At 54.9% G+C, this 16,840-nt stretch overlaps 1 pseudogene; it reads left to right on the forward strand.

Annotated features, from left to right (window-relative positions):
- Positions 1–2,704, forward strand: part of LOC102491508 (U6 snRNA-associated Sm-like protein LSm4 pseudogene) — a 10,197-nt pseudogene extending 7,493 nt beyond the window's left edge.
- Positions 2,705–16,840: the final 14,136 nt, after the last annotated feature.

The following is a 16,840-nucleotide window of genomic DNA, read 5'->3' on the forward strand; positions in this document are numbered from 1 at the left end:
CCATCGGGAGGGGCGGTTGCTCAGCGGGTGCTGGGGCTTCCTGCAGGGGCGGGGAGAGTCCGAGATGGGAGTTCATTGTTCAGCACATCTGGCGGGCTCTGGCTCCCAGTTACTGGCTTCTAACAGCTGTATTCTTTTGAACAGAACCGAAATTCCTTGAATGGTTTTTGCTATACTTTCACTATTTTTTTTTCCCTTTTTGAGAGAGAGACAGAGAGAGAGAGACAGAGAGAGAGCCAGGCACCTTCGACAGGATCTTCGTGCCGTACCTCCGCCAGCCAGCCGGGACCACAGGCACGCGTGTATACCAAGAGCATGCAGGGAGGCGTCAGGGTGCAAACCCAGGACCTCCCCGTGTGGGTCTGCCGTCCCGGGTACTGCGTTACCCTGTGCTACGTCTGGCCTCTTTTGGTCACACAGATCACTCGCCTCCCTTTAGTTGTGCGAACTCTTCTGAACGTTGACCTCGACGATGCAGTATCCCACCCCTCGCCGCTTCCGCCCTGCCTGCCTTCTCTGTTGCTGTTCTCCCAGAGTGGAGTAAATTTGCGGAGCATGCTGGCGCCGGTGCCAGGACTGCTTTGGTTCTGGATGGGGGGTGGAGTGTTGGGAGTTATGAGGTCTGTGGTTTGAGGCCCGGCTCTGTGATCTTGTAACTTGGTGGGCTCATTCAGTTTCACTTTGCGCATTAGGGAAAATGAGATAAAATCATATCTTGTAATGGAATGAAGTGAGATAATACCTTCAAAATATCGTGCAATTGAAGAAATCGCAAGTCGCGCTCACGGATTTTTCCATATGTTTTTTTTTCTTAAAGATACCTGGTATTGGCCAAATCTTGTTTTATTTAGGTTTTTGCCATAGAGCATGTGCCCTTGCTGGAGAGAGACAGAGACAGTGAGAAGAAAAGTGAGAAGTCACCTTAATGCCATGCTGCAGTCCCTTCTCCATCCTCCTCTTGGGACATTTGGGCACACAGGCACACGTGCCCGGTGTGATTTTCAAGCTGCAGGCTCTGGGACTTGAACCGCAGTTGGCCATATGGGAATCCAGTGTCTTAACCACCATACCACCTGCCGTCCCAGCTAAATCTGAACTTTGTATTTGGACAGCAAACCACCTCCCAGGCAGGCCTATTCACTCCCTGCCCCATCATGGCATCGTGCAGGGCCGGGAGTGCTGGGTATGCTGTGCTGAGTATGGAGGTGCTGGAACAGTCCGTGGTGCTCTGGGCCCAGTGGGCAGCGTCACTGCCCGTGAGACCGTGCAAAGCTACTGTAAATAGGGCGGCCCTGCAGCTGGGCTCTGTGGCTGCAGTCCTGGCTCAGTGGCCAGCGCTGTGGGCCGTGACTCGCCTCAGTGTGCATATCAGCCGAACGGATTGAATTTCCATGCTATAAAGATATAGTATATAAATAAAATGATTGGAATGTGCTGAGCCCAGTAGCTAGCATGGAGAAAGAAACTGGGATCTTGTACAACAATTACTTTTGACTGTGGCAAAATACACAAAAATTTAGCAGGGAGGTTTTTGCTATAGGGTGTGTGTGCTTGCCAAAATAGAGACAGAAAGTGAGAAATCACCCCCAGGGGGGACGGCTGTGCCACAGTCTCTTCTCCATTCCTCTCTTGAGATCCTGGACATGCATGCACACGTGCCGGGTGTGAGTTTACGCTGCCGGGTCCGGAATTCAGACTGTGGTTGACTATGTGGGAGTCCGGCCGCGTAACCATTATGCCATCTGCTGGTCCCAAAATTTAGCATCTTAGGGGCCACCTAAGTGGTGTTGGTTAAGGTGGCTGGATCCCACATGGTGACTGTGTAATTCAAGTCTTGAACCTGGCGGGTTGAAAAGCACACCGGACATACAGGTGTGCATGCCAAAAATGCTGAGAGGAGAATGGAAGAGAGGACTGTGGTGTGGCCATCCCCAGGGGGTGCTTTCTTGTACCCTGCCGCCCATGGCTCATTGGTGAGCACATGTGCCTTATAGCCAATTTTTTTTAAAAAATTACCATCTTAACCTTTTTAAAAGTGCTCCTCAGTAGTGTTACGTAAAAGGGAGATTCGACAAATTTGTGGAACAATGGAATTAAAATGTTTTGGTCCAAGACATTTGTGAAATTCCTGCATAGTTTTTTTAGTAAAATTCATTTTCCATGAACTTCTGCAAGATCCGGCCTATCTTCAATTTTTTTGGACATCCAGTCTTTAGAATGTTTTCAGCATGTGAACAAACTCTGTTAGCAGTTGCCCATTTCTCCCTCTCTTTGTCCCCTAGCCACTGCTGCCCAACTTCCTGTTTCTGGGGGCCTCTAGGTACTGCCCTAAGTGAAAGCCTGCAGCTAGACTTCTCAGTGTAGCAGTGCACCCCCTCCCATGTTTGGCTTCCCACAGCTCCTGCTTCTCACAATCACCTACCTTCAGAAACCCTACTCATTAGTGAAAATCATCTCATTCTGTTTCAAAGGAGGGTCTCACTGTCTGGATTGTCCTGCCTCAGCCTCCCAAGGAGCGCGGACCACAGGAGTGTATTATCATGGAATCATGATGGCGCCTGGGCCGCCTCCAGCTCCAGCTCAGGGTCCTCCTGCCTCCACCTCCTAGGTTGCTGGGATCCAGGCCCACGTGGCTCACCCAGTCTTTGCATCAGACCAGAAACTGCACCGGGCCTTTGTAGCCATGCCCACCAAAGTGCACTAGAGTGGCCAGTGAGTGATTGCTGCTTAAAAGAACCCGAGGAAGCCACAAGTTCCATCTTACCCTTTCAAAGGAGGGGGCAGGATTAGGGAAAAGGAGAACACCAGGGTTAAAGTGAGGGAGAGGCAAGGAGGTGAGCACCAGCTCACAGAAGGGGGGCCTGGCCGCCATCATCCCTAGGTGTGTAGAGACTCAGAGAGAGCAGTGTAACCACCTCTTGCGGGTTTGTTGCTCAGATTCAACACTCATCTGGATTCTCACTCTTCAATTTAATTAAATTACTGATTTTTTTTAAAGAGAGGTTTTATTTTTTAATTTGATTAATTTTTTTTTTTCCTATGGGCATATGTGCTTGCCTTAGACATAGACATCGAGAAATCAGCCACTGGGGGGGATGGCCATGTCGCAATCCCTTCTCCATTCTCCTCTCAGGATTTTGGGGATGCATTGCACATGTGCCCGGAGTGAGTTTTAAGCTGCCAGGGCCGGGACTCCAACCACAGTCGATTCTGCGGGAGTCCAGTGACGTAGCCATTATGCCACCTGCTGGTCCCTTATTTTATTTTATTTTTCGTTTGCTATAGGGCACGTGCACTCATGGGAGAGAGACAGAGCGAGAGAGTGGGAATCATCCTCCCCCTCCCCCAGGGGACGGCTGTGCTGCAATCCCTTCTTTTCCATTTTCTTCTAGGGATTTGGGCATGCACGCACAATGCACCTAGTGTATTTTTCAAGCTGCTGAGTCCGGGACTTGAGCTGCACAACGGACCATGTGGGACCCAGCTGCCTGAACCACCAGCCCACCGACTCATCTAGATTTTTTAGGGCCATTTCTAACCTGGCGCGGGTAGAACGAAGAGCTGACAACGCTAGGTGAACTCAGAGGCAGAGTGATTTTGATCTCTTCGGTGCTAATAGATTTCCTCTGCCTTGGGATTTCCTCCTACCTCGAGGCGAAGGGGAGCCAGGACTGTGGGAGTGTCAGCGAGTCGTTTAACTGTTTCTTCATCCAGAAAGGAGAAGCTGTGACTTCTCAGGGTGCCTGTCAGGGGGCCCTTTGCCTGGGCCTGCCACTAACCGTTATAGCATCGGCAGTTGTTGGCGTTGGTGTGTTTGTGGAAGGGGAGGGTCCCCAGCCACGGCCCTGAAAACTGAGGTTCAAGGGAACGTCCAGAAGGGTGGTGAGCGCTGACCTTCTAGAATTACACCTGCCGTGCTCACCCACCCTGGCTGTGGAACAGGTTCTGCCGTAGGTGGTGCCTGGTTAAGGGAAATGCTCGTGCATCTGCAAAGTTAGAGGAATTGTTGTTTTGTTTTAAATGCCAAAGAGCACCAGGAAGAGAGGGAGCGTGAGAACACACCTGTCAGAGGGGCATGGTCATGTGCGGTCCCTTCTGGTCTGCTTCGCCACCCTGATGGGCTTTAGGCTCACACACAGGTTGCAAAGCCCCCGGGGCTGGATTCAACCTTTGGTTGTCCACCTAGGGCTGACTCCCTTAACGATTGGGCTGCAGGGCTGGCCTGGTAATGAGGTTTTTAAATATGCTTTGTGTGGTGGTGGTGGGATTACTATTCACATTAAAGACATTTAGTGGGTTTTAAAAATAAGTTTTAAAGCTCTGTGATTGGGGGACCAGCAGTTAGCGTGCGTAATGGCTATGTCGCTGGACTCCCATGTAGTCAACCGCGGTTCGTGTCCTGGACCCCGTGGCTTAAAACTCACGCCGGGCGCGTGTGCGTGCATGCCCAAGATCCCGAAAGGAGAACGGAGGAGAAGGGATTGTGGTGTGGCCATCTCCCCTGGGGAATGATTTCTCACTTTCTGTCTCTCTCTCTCTGTCTGTCTGGCGAGCGCACATGCCCTATTGCAAAAACCTCTCAAAAAAAAAAACAAAACAAAAAACACAAAAAACAAAAAACAAGACAACTCGGTGATTGGAATAACCATGTAGATTGTATCCATCTGGCTCCAGGGAATCCCACCTGTTGTTTGAATTGGATTTACTAGTAAAGGCTATCGGCGTGGACTTTGCCGTCCATAGTGAGCAGACGCCAGTGAGGAAGAGGAAGCGGAGGGCTGGCAGGTGTTGCAGGCTTACGGTTTATAATTGGGTAGCACTTTTGGTTTGGTCTTAATTTTTATTTTTGAATCTAATTTAAGTCTTGTACAAGTTTTACTTTCCTGTAATTAAAAAAGTAGTAATTTATTTTATTTATTTGTTTTTTCAAAAACTTGCTATAGTCAGCAGAAACACGAGAGAGAGGGAGGGAGGGTGAGAAAGCAAGGCGCTCCTCCCGTCATTTTTATTGTACAAATATATCATTGTAGTTTTAAATACTTGTCTGTGTTACTGTTGCACAAGTGCCGTAGAAGTAGAAGAAACTGTTTTGGGGACAGCGGGTGGCATGGTGGCTCAGGCACTGGACTCCCACATGGCCGGCCACGGCGAGTCTCGGACCTGGCGGCTTGCTTTCTTTTCTCTCCCTGTCTCTCTCTCATGAGCACATGTGTGCTATAGCAAATGAAAATGATAATAAATAAAATCAAATAAAATAATTGTCAAAAGGCATTGTTTTTAAACAGTGAATGGCTGGGTCAAATATAGCTACTCCTCACTTACCGACCTACCTGTTTAACGGCCGGTGGCTGACGTGCCCAACCACACCCGCTCTTTTCAGTAATTAATTGAGTAATTGCTGTACTTTGGCTTTCCCTGAGACAGACAGGTGGACAGCACTCCCACCAAGGTGGTGATGCAGTGACCCGCTGTCGACTTCAGTCATCCGGGTCATGGGTTCTCGGGTGCCCACAGCACTCAGGAAGCTCTCTGGGGACGGACCTCGGACCTGCCTATGTGGGCCCGCGTGGTGCGGTGTTGATCTGACTGCTGTGCCACCTCTCACTGTGGCCCAGGCATGCCCCAAGTTCGTAACTCTCCTGCCTTAGCCTCCCTAGTTACTTGGAGTACAGGTGCATGCCACTGTGTTTGGTCTCATGATAGGGCCTTTTTTTTCTTAAGAATTTAAAAAAAAATTTTGTTATTATTTTAAAATGTGACCCATGAGAAAGCAAGCTGCCAGGTTTGGGATTCGAACTGCAGTCAGCCATTGCTTGTGACCCTTAACGACCATGCCACCTGCTAGCCCCAGGGACATTCTTATTATAAAGCTCATCTTTTTTCTTTTTTTGGGGGGAGGTTTTTGCTTTAGGGCATGTGTGCTCGCCAGAGAGACAGAAAGCGAGAAATCATCCCCCCAGGAGGGATGACCATGCTGCAATCCCTTCTCCTCCATTCTCCTCTCAGGATCTTGGGCACACATGTGGCGTGAGTTTAAGCCACTGTGTCCGGGACTCGAACCACGATCAACTACATGGGAGTCCAGCAACATAGCCATTACTCCATCTGCTGGTCCCTGTAAAGTTAATCTTTGTGTCAGATGAAAGAAACATTATTCGTGGGCTAGCTGGTGGTGTGGTTAAGGCGCTGGGTCCAACATGGCTGACTGTATGGAGTCCCGGACCTCAAGGCTTTAAGAACATGCCATGAGTGTAAGCGTGTGCACTCCAAATCCCGAGCAGAGAATGGAGGAGAAGGGATTGCCAGGTGGCCACCCCCATGGGGGGTTGATTTCTTACTTTCTCTCTATCTCTCCTCTCTCTGTCTCTCTATATGGTGAGTGTACATCCCTTATTAAAAAAAAAAGGGACATTATTTGATAATACAACCCTTCGGTACTTATTCTTTGAACTCACCTGTTTTTCTTCTACCTGTTATTGTACAGAGAACACGTTATTTGATGGGCAGCCCCATCACGCAGTGGGTAAACGCTGTGGGGAGAGAGTTGGATACCCCAAGGCAGGCTTTGATTGGTGTCCCTGCCCCTGGTGGCACACCTCAAATCCCGGACATTATTTGATAATACAACCCTTCGGTACTTATTCTTTGAACTCACCTGTTTTTCTTCTACCTGTTATTGTACAGAGAACACGTTATTTGATGGGCAGCCCCATCACGCAGTGGGTAAACGCTGTGGGGAGAGAGTTGGATACCCCAAGGCAGGCTTTGATTGGTGTCCCTGCCCCTGGTGGGACACCTCAAATCCCCACAGAATGGAGAAGTGGAGGAAAAAGGATTGCAGCAGGACCACGTCCCAGTGAGGGGTGCTCTCTGTTCTTGTCTCGGGCAAGTGCATGTGCCCTCTGGCAATATTTAAAAAATGAGTGAAGGAAAAGTTTTAAAAAGTAAAAGAAAAAAGGGCCAGTGAGTGATGTGGTGGTTAAGGTGCTGGATCCACATGGCCGACTGTAGTTCGAGATCCAGACTCTTCGACTTGAAAAACACACCCGGTGCATGTGTGTGCCCGAAATCTCAGGAGGAAAATGGAGCAGGAAGGAGTGGCCATCCCCTTTTGGGGCTGATATTTTTTTTCTTTTTTTTGGGAGAGGTTTTTGCTATAGGGCACATGTACTTGCCAGACAGACAGAGAGAGACAGAGATAGAAAGTGAGAAATCACCCCCCCAGGGTGGATGGCCATGATGAAATTCCTTCTTCTCCATTCTCCTCTCGGGACCTTGGACACACACGCACATGCGCCCGGCGTGAGTTTGAGCCACCGGGTCCAGGACTCAAACTGCGGTCCCCTCATGGGAGCCTAGTGACATAGCCATTACGCTAACTGCTGGTCCCTGGATGTTGATTTCTCACTTTCCCTCTCACTCTCTGTCCGGGGAGGACACACACTACCAAAACTCACAAGGAGAGTCCGTGCTACCAAACCACCACACAGAGCATGTAGCTTTGGGGCGCTTTGAACAGCTTCCCACTCTCGGCGGGACACCCAGGTCGTAGTGGCTGGTGGTGTCCGGGTCGCATGCTGCCCTGTAGCCGGTGTGTGGACTTGCGAAGAGGCTGCCTGGTCTTTTGTAAGGGGGAGCTGTCCATGGCCCTGGACGAGGGCAGGCAGGGCAGAGGCCATGACCCCGGGCTATGGTTTTTGATTCTGTTGATGTGGAGACCTGCAGGGGCAGGGGCCAGCTGGTGGGCATGGGCACTTCCTGATCGAGGCCCTGTGAGTGTGGACACGTCCTCAGCATGCCCTCTTGCACTTCCTTGTGTGTCTGTCCAGGGCTCACTCGGCCAATGAGTAAGCGTCACCTTTTGTATGGCTCTGGGAGGGGTTTTGATGGAAGAGGAGCGGCGCTCACCGCCCTGGCCCCACCATCACCGCAGACCGCTGAGAACAGGCGAGAGCAGGCAGCTGCTGTGTGATGCGTCCTTCTCCCTCTGGGGAGTCAGGTCGGCAGCTTTGGCCTCTGCCCTCGGCGCTCTCCCGTGGGTGTGCGTCAGCCCGGGGACTCTGCATTGGCTCTCTGCCACAGGCCCGCCCTCATCCTCGCTGTCCCTCTCTCCTGCAGTCCTCCGTGTGTGCCAAGATCGTGCAGCTGCTGGGCCAGAATGAGGTGGACTACCGCCAAAAGCAGGTGGTCATCCTGAGCCAGGACAGCTTCTACCGCGTCCTCACCTCGGAGCAGAAGGCCAAAGCCCTGAAGGGCCAGTTCAACTTTGATCACCCGGGTGAGTCGGGAGTGAAGGCGTGAGTGTGCGTCCACGCACGGAGGCTGGGGGAGTGGTTTCAGTCGGCTTGAAGAAATTGCTTTATGGACCTAAGTCTGTTTCTTTCGCCACAGAAGGGCAGTACGAACCACCTCGCAGGGGTGGCATGGGCTTGTATGAAAGAAGGAATTTGTTTTGTTCTGTTTTTATTATAGGGTATGCGCGCTCATCAGAGACAGCGGGAGACAGGGAAAGTGAGATCGCCCCCACACTCCCCTGGAAGGGTGGCCACGCGGCAGTCCCTTCATCCTCTTGGGATTTTCAGCACGCATGTACATGTGCCTGTGTGTTTTCCAAGTCCAGGACCTGAACCATGCACGTGGGCCATGTGAGATCCGGCACTTTAACTGCCATGCCACCTGCTGGCCCAAGAAGAAATAGGTTTTTTATTTTAATTTTGTTAAGAATGTTTTTATTTTTAGTTTTGTTTAGCATTATACTATTTTTTAGTTTGCCTACAGGGCATGTGCACTTACGAGAGAGAGCAAAAGCTGCCAGGTCTGGAGCTCAAACCAAGGTCGGCCATGTAGGAGTCCAGTGCCTTAACCACCATACCACCTGCTGGCCCAAGAGGGGATATTTTTAAAATTTCCTTTACTTCTTCCAATAAAAACAGGAAGAAAGAGAAAGAGAGAGAGCACACACGTGCACCAGCAGCACCCCTCCGCAGGGTCTCATGCTGTGATCCACCCTGCCCCAGCCAACCCTGGGTCACAGGCATGTGTGTGTCCGGTGTGCTCAGGGATGTCTCTCTCGTTTTTTTTTTTTTGGAGAGGTTTTTGCTATAGGGCGCATGCACTCACCAAAAAGACGGAGAGAGACAGAGAGACAGAAAGCGAGAAATCACCCCCCAGGGGGGATGGCCACGCCGCAATCCCTTCTCCTCCAGTCTCCTCTCGGGATCTTGGGCACGCAGGCACACGCGCCCGACATGAGTTTAAACTGCCAGGTCCAGGACTCGAACCGCAGTCAACTACGTGGGAGTCCAGCGACATAGCCATTACCCTAACTGCGGGTCCCAGGGACGTCTCTTGATGCAATCCTGGGATTGTCCCACGTGGGTTAGCATGGCAGAGGTGATGTTTTACTGCTGCGCCCCGTCCAACCTTGAAAAGAAGGAACTTGGAAATGATACTTGTAGCGTTAAATCTGCATGCCAACGAAGGTGACAGTGAGGGTGACCCCGTCGGAGCCTGGGATTGATGGGCAGTGGGAAAGCACACACACAGCCGCCCCCTGCTCACAGCACTCAGGGAGGTGGAGGGGTCGGGGTGGCTGCTGGCCTGATTTTTGCCACCAGCTGCAGATCAGCACACCGGCCCTCTGCTGGTTTGGGTTCCTTACTGGGATCAAACCTAGGCTCGGCTTACTGGACAGCCCCAGCCATCGGTCTGCTTTCTGGGTTAACATGTGCCAGTCTCAGGATAAGAGCCAAACTCCAGGGACCAAGACCATCTGACGCTGGGGAGGACATGTCAGAAAAGGACAAACAAGAAAGCAGAGTAAGGGCCAGCAGTTGGCATAATGCCTGCATCGCTGGACTCCCTGTGTAGTTGACCGCAGTTCGAGTCCTGGACTTGGTGGCTTAAACTCACACCAGGTACGTGTGCATGCATGCCCAAGATCCTGAGAGGAGAATGGAGGAGAAGGGATTGCGGCGTGGTCATCCCCCCTGGGGGATGATTTCTCACTTTCTGTCTGTCTTTCTGGCGAGCACACATTCCCAATAGCAAAAACCTCTCCAAAAAGAAAAAAAAAGCAAGCAAGCAAGCAAGCAAGCAAGCAAGCAGTGCAGCCTTGTGGTAGTGGTTAAGCACTGTATGTTGGAAGCCAGATCCTAGTTGGCTAACAGTGGTTTGAGTCCTGGCCCTGCCAGCTTCCGAAACATGCCAGGAGTGTGTGCAGGTGTGCCCCCGATCCTGACGTGGTGGAGAGGTGGGGGAGGAAGGACTGTGACCACGCCCGGCCACGCCCCTCGGAAGGCTGTCCCTGTCCTCTCTGACTGTGTGTGACCACGCCTGGCCGCGCCCCTCGGAAGGCTGTCTCTGTCCTCTCTGATGACTGTGCGTGCTCTCTGACAGCGAAAACAATCCGTTTGCCATGGGGCTTTCATTCTGCTTCAGGCAGAAATCTGGCTGCGGTGTGTGTGTGTGTGGGGGGGGCACTCAGGTTTCTGTGTGCGCCCTGGGCATGGTCACGGGAGGATCGACAAATTGTAAGGCATCTTCACGTTTTGATTTCCTTCAGATGCCTTTGACAATGAACTCATCTTCAAAACACTCAAAGAGATCACGGAGGGGAAAACGGTCCAGATCCCGGTGTACGACTTCGTCTCCCATTCCCGGTGAGTGACGCTCCGCTCTGCGCAGGGGTGGCAGCCGGCTGCAGCGTCTACTGAGGCCCTGGCCTGGCTCACGCTCCCGACCACGATCCTTCGCTGCCCGCCGCCCTGCAGCCTCGTGGACGGGCCGTTGCACAGGTTGGGGAGTTCATCCAGGCTTTCCAGGAATGTCTGTCTGGCCATCTGTCTCATGGACTCCGAGGGACGGCTCAGGGTGCAGGACTGCACGTCTGTTCGGACCTGTGTCCTGGAGCTATTGTTCCTGGAACAGGCTGCAGGGGGGAGCAGTCGAGGAAGGGCAGGGAGAACAAAGGAAGCTGTTCTTTCGGCTCGTTGTTTGCTGGCCTGGGACCATGGGGACGGGCCAGGTGCTGAGCTCGGAACTGACCAGACCCTCCAGAAAGCTGCTCCAGCAAATCCAACCAGTCGTCTCCAGGGAAGCTTCTAGTTAAAGAGCCCAGGGAGGACCGGGTGATGGCTGGACCTCTTCCCTCGGGTGGCAGTGGGCTCCCAGAGGGTGCAGCCCTGCAGCATGGCCCCAGGCTCCTCACGGGGCGGCTCTCTGTTTGAACACAAGCCTCCTGGGAACTCCAGGTCCAGCCGCTGAGCTCCTGGCACATCACCGCCGTGCACAGCGCCTTCCACGCTCTGGGCTAGCAGCTTCTCAGCAGGTGCCGTTACCTGTGGGCTGTTCTGGAAGTTTCTCCCGTGTCCTTCTCATTCTCCTTTCCTGCCCTTTTGTCCCATTGTCTCTCTTCTTTAAAAGTTAGTTTGTTGGTTTCGTGAAGGATAATGTGTGGGGGAGAGGGAGAGAGACAGACAGGCAGACACAGGGACCCTCAAGGGCCTCATCTCACTGCGGCCCCCTCCCTTAGCCCTCTGGGTGGTCGGGACCCCAAGCACATGCCCTGTGCGTTCAGGTCAGTGTGGGGCCTGAATCTGTGGTGGGCTGTGTGGCCTTCAGCCACTGTAGATCTGTTCACTCCCGTCTGTCCCCACAAAGCTGGACCCCCGTTCTATCCTGAGTTTATTTATTTATTTATTTTAAGCTTTTTGCCAAAGGGTGTGTGCACTTGCTAGAGAGAGGAAGGGAAAGTGAGAAATCATCCCCGGGAGGTGGCCATGTTGCAGTCCCCTCTCCAGTCTCCTCTCAGGACTCGGCATATATACCATGGCTGCTGTGGTTTTCAAGCTGTTAGGACCGGGACTTGAACCAGTCCCAGCCACGTGGGAGTCCAGCGCCTTAACCACCATGCCACCTGCTGGCCCCTAGTTGAATAGTTTTTGAATGGGAAATTATAATAGAACACATACATCCTTCTCCTACTAGATGTTTCTATAATTACAAACTCAATCTCAACTTTCTCCCACCCCCCCCCCTTTTTAAGATATAATTTTTGCCGTAGGGCGTGTGCATTCACCAGAGGGACAGAAAGCGAGAAATCCCCACTTCCCAGGGGTATGGCCACGCCGCAGTCCCTTCTCCAGTCTCCTCTCAGGATCATAGGCACACATCACACGTGCCTGGTGGAGCTTCAAGCTGCCGGGTCTGGGACTCGAACCACGGTCAATGACCGGGAGCCCAGCAACGGAACCACTATATCATATGCTGGTTCCCCCAAACTTTTTTTTTTCTTTTTTAATGTTTATTTCTTCCATGAGATGGGGAGAGAGGCTCACCCCAGGGTCCTGGTGCCCTGTGTGATCCACCCCAGTCCTGGCAGTGCAGATTGCCATGAGCTGTGCTCACCTCATGTGCCCCAGGATGGTGCCCCAGGACCTTCCCCTCCCTGCACCCTCTGTGTAGATCCAGCTGCCTCACGGCCGGGCCCGTCCTCTCCTCGCCTCCCCACTGTGCCGCTGCCCGGCCCGTCCTCTCCCCGCTGCCCCACCCCCTGGCCCGCCCCTCCCCCCCATGTCCCACCACCAGGCCCATCTTCTCTCCCGTGTGCTCCTCCAGGACACGTCTCAGCACACACAGATCCTGCCCCTTCCTCCTGGGCCAGAACTGAGGGCAGCAGCGAGCTGGAGAGGAACAGGAGCCCGAGCGTGTGTGCTGGGTCTGGGCGTTCTGTGAGGCCCTCGCCTCCACCCCTCCCTGCGTCTGCTCAAGCACTTGCTCTGGGGCAGGACGCTGGGTGCGTGGGCCGCACAGGGATGTGCTGTGCGCCCCTCCTCTGCTGTCAGTCTCTTCCTAGCCACACCACCCCGCAGTGCAGGGTACAGGGCTTTAGCAGGGAGTTGGAGCTGGCTGGACTGTCGGGGCTGAGAGGTCGCAGCCAGGGCTCTGAGAACACCGTCCCGAGTCCAGGAGCAGAAGCTGGGGCTTGGGGTAGCGTCCAGGAAACGGCTGCATCTGGGCCACGGCATCGTGGCCGGCGTCGTGCAGTCTCTGCGGCTCCGTATCTCATCACAGCCACCACTGGGGATTTCCCGCATGGGCTCTTCGAAGTCTGGCTGGCAGAGTGACCCGGGACTCCGTGGGGGGGACCCTGTCGGGAAGGGCTCCAGAGGCTGCGGTGGGGGGGTCACGCCGACACGGATGGTGTGGCTTACACCTCCACTCCAGGGTGGGCACCTGCGGAAGGACAGGGGTTCTGCCTGCCCGGGCTCGCTGCCGGGAGCAGGAAGGTGGGGGCTGGGCATGGGTCAAGGAGGGTAGAGGGGTGGAGTGGCGGCGGAAGGAGTGAGTGAGGAGAGGTTTCCAAGGTGCAGGATAGGAAGGTATCTCGGGTAGGGTGGTGGGCCTGGGCGGAGCGGCAGGTCGAGGAGGCTGGAGAGGGAGGCAGGCCTCAGCTTGTGGAGGACAGACAGACCTCAGGGGGGAGTACAGACGGGGACAGTAGGGAGCCACCGACAGTGCTGATGCAGGAGAGGGTGGCGGGAACAGGATCTGCGGTGCCACTCAGGAGGGAGCCTTTGGAGCAGGCGGCGAGAGGTGGGCAAGGCCTGAGGAGGCAGTGGGGAGAGGGGGCGACGGGGCAGGGCTTAGCCAGTGCAGAGCTGCTCGATGGCGGTGGGGTGGAGTGGTCTGTGCAGTGTGAGCTCCATGGACCTCATGTCGTCACGAAGGAAACCCCGCAGAACTCCCGGGACACGCCTGTCTCACTGTTCCTCCCGACTTTTCAAACTGTGCCCTTCCCTGGCCCAGAGCCTGTCTTCTGAGACCCTCTGATCGCCTTTGACACAGCCAACCCACCCCCTCTCCCCACATCTCAGGGGTGGCCCGCCGGGCACCCAGCTGTTAAGGCTTCACTGACCCGCCCCACTGTGGACCAGGACCTGGAGGACACAGAGTCACACGTGTGCCCTTCCGGTTTTCCCTTCCTCGAGCCGAACAAGCTGGTTGGACCAGGTTCTGGCCGAGTTTTTTGGGGACTTCCCAGCCAGACTCCGCTCCTACACGGCCTGTTATGTCAGGCCCACACTCTGGGCTGGGAGTTGCTCAGCTGGTATTTTTAGCTCTGAGCTGTTTGAAAGCTTCTCTCACCTCGACCGACACATGGACTTGGGGAGGTGGGTTCCTGCACCTCAGGCGGCAGCACCGGCAGGCCTGCTCCTCGCCGTTTACCAGCTGGGCCTCCGGCCAGCTCTGCTCGTGCACTGGTGCCTGTAGAGCTGGCGGAGCCCTCGTCCTGTTGGTGCGCCATCAGGCAGAGCCCGGAGTCCTGGAGCACAGGGCAGTGGCCAGGGCGTGCTCTCCCATGGATCCTTCTGCTGTCCACTGCCCTCCTGAGCTCTCCCCCAGTTGCTTCCGTACCCTCAACCACATTGGGTGCACTGGGCTTTCTGACAGCTGGTGTTCCTGCACCGCCCCGTGTTACGCATACCTTGGGGCTTGTGCGCACAGCAGAGTGCTGGCCCTCCCAGGCCATTTAATCAGCGTGGGGCCGGGTGCGCAGGTGGTGTCCAGCTGCGATCTCTGGTTTTAGAGATCTTTGCTGTAGAGTGCAGGCGTTTGCCAGAGAGTCAAGTGACACATCACCCCTGCCCCCCCAGGGGGATGGCCACACGGGAGTCCCTTTTTCATTATCCTGGGATTTTGGGCACACACACACACATGCCCGCTGTGGTTTTCAAACCGCTGGATCTGAGACGTTAACCCATTAACCATGGTTGGCCACGTGGGAGTCCAGCAACATAACCACCATGCCTGGGTGTGATCTCTCTAAAAGCTCCCCAGAGAGGGTCGGCAGGTGGTTAAGGTGCTGGGCTTCTACATGGCCATCTGTGGTTCAGGCCCTGGATCTGGCAGCTTGCTTTTTCACTTTCCCTTTCTCTCTGTCTCTCTCCAGTCAAATAAAAAATAAAAAATAAAAAACCCAGTAAATACAAGCTTTCCAGTGACCAGGTGCATCCAGGCAACCCCTGCACCATGGCTAGAGACTGTCCTGACGGCACGTGTCCGTCCTGCTGTGTTCCGTGCTCCCTATCTGCTACGTGACAGTTACCTGACGTGCCGCCTCACAGCTCTGACGCAAGCTCAGGGCCTGCGCTCACGGGACCAGACAGTGCGTGTGGGAGGGGAGCTCTGGCGGCATCCAACCCCTGCACCATGGCTGTGGACTGGCCTGACGGCACGTGCCCGTCCTGCTGTGTTCCGTGCTCCCTATCTGCTACGTGGCAGTTACCTGACGTGCCGCCTCACAGCTCTGACGCAAGCTCAGGGCCTGCGCTCACGGGACCAGACAGTGCGTGTGGGAGGGGAGCTCTGGCGGCATCCTCCTTGTGGCTACACAATTGGTTTTTGGGGCCAGTAGGTGCGTGGAGGTTAAGACACACATGGCCGACCATGTGGTTCGAGTGCTGGACCCGGTGGCTTGAAAAGCACGCCGGGGGTGTGCATGCATGGAGAAGGGAATGTGGTGTGGTCGTTCCCCAGGGGGGTGCTTTCTCATCACCCCACTCCTTCCCTCCCTCTCCCTCTTTCTGGCAAGGACAGGTGCCCTATGGCAAATTTAAAATGAAGAAAAGGAAAGAAAAGATCTTATTCACAGATTCTCGCTAGTCTTCTGGGCAGGACGGCGATAACGGTCCTTCCCCTTCCGTGAGTGGGCGAGGGGCATGGGCGGTGTGTCAGGCGGTTCCAGGATGGGGTCAGAGGTCGAGAAGACAGTGACAGCCGAGGCAAGGCAGGCCAGCCTTCACATGCGACACCATGATGCGTGCCTGGCCTCCTGGGAGTCACTGGCTGTGACCTGGGACCATCGGTGTGGGTCAGCCTCACAGTGTGGGTTTCACCACTGGGCCACTGTCCGGTACCAGGGCTTAGGAAGCCATGTTCACAGTGTCCGCCTTGGGGTCCCCGAGGTAACACACATCCCTGTTTTAGTGGCAGGGCTGAGGAGGCCTGGGGAGCTTGGCCTGGCCCACGGCCACCGTTCCAGCCTGACGTGGATCCCGACCGGGCAGAACTCAGGATTCTGGACCCCACGGCCATGCCTTGTCTTCGCCCTCTTTCCCGGGAGTCCTCTGCCCTCCCCTGCTGTCGGTGGCCTCTGGTCTGGAGGTGCAGGGCTGTGCAGAGAGCGTGGGTCTGTTTACAGTTCAGTGATAGGTTACGTAACCGCCAGGCATGCTGCGCTCCTCTGAAGGAGAGAGAAATCACATCGGCTTTTGTGGGTCTTCATTCTCCTTCCGGCGGCTGGGCCCGTGTTCCAGGGAGAGGGCTGCCCGCCCGTTTCTGCCAGAACGACTGGTCAGAGGACACCCCGTCCAGCCCTGGCTGCCCTGTCTGGCCGTCTGGTGTGGTCTGAGGGCTCCTTGGGGCTGCATCAGCCAGACCGCCCCTCCCTGCTTGAAGTTGGACAGGGCAGGAGCCCAGAGCGCCCGTAGCCAGATGTGGCCAGATGTGCTGGCTCTGGCTCCAACTCGCCTCCCTCTGCTCCCCCGCCCCGGTAGTGAGTCCAGGTGACTCCACTTAACCCGTGTCTCCCGCTCTGTGCTCCCAGGAAGGAGGAGACGGTCACCGTGTACCCAGCAGACGTGGTGCTCTTCGAAGGCATCCTGGCCTTCTACTCCCAGGAGGTGCGGGACCTGTTCCAGATGAAGCTCTTCGTGGACACGGACGCGGACACCCGGCTCTCCCGCAGAGGTGCGTGCCCCAGGCCGCAGGTGGCCTGGGGCGGAGCCGGGCTGGGAGCCTGCGACAGGCCCCCCCCCCCCCGAAGCTGGTGGGGCTC

The sequence above is a fragment of the Tupaia chinensis genome, unplaced genomic scaffold, assembly GCF_000334495.1.
Source record: "Tupaia chinensis unplaced genomic scaffold, TupChi_1.0 Scaffold000070_1, whole genome shotgun sequence".
Classification (NCBI taxonomy): Eukaryota; Metazoa; Chordata; class Mammalia; order Scandentia; family Tupaiidae; genus Tupaia; species Tupaia belangeri.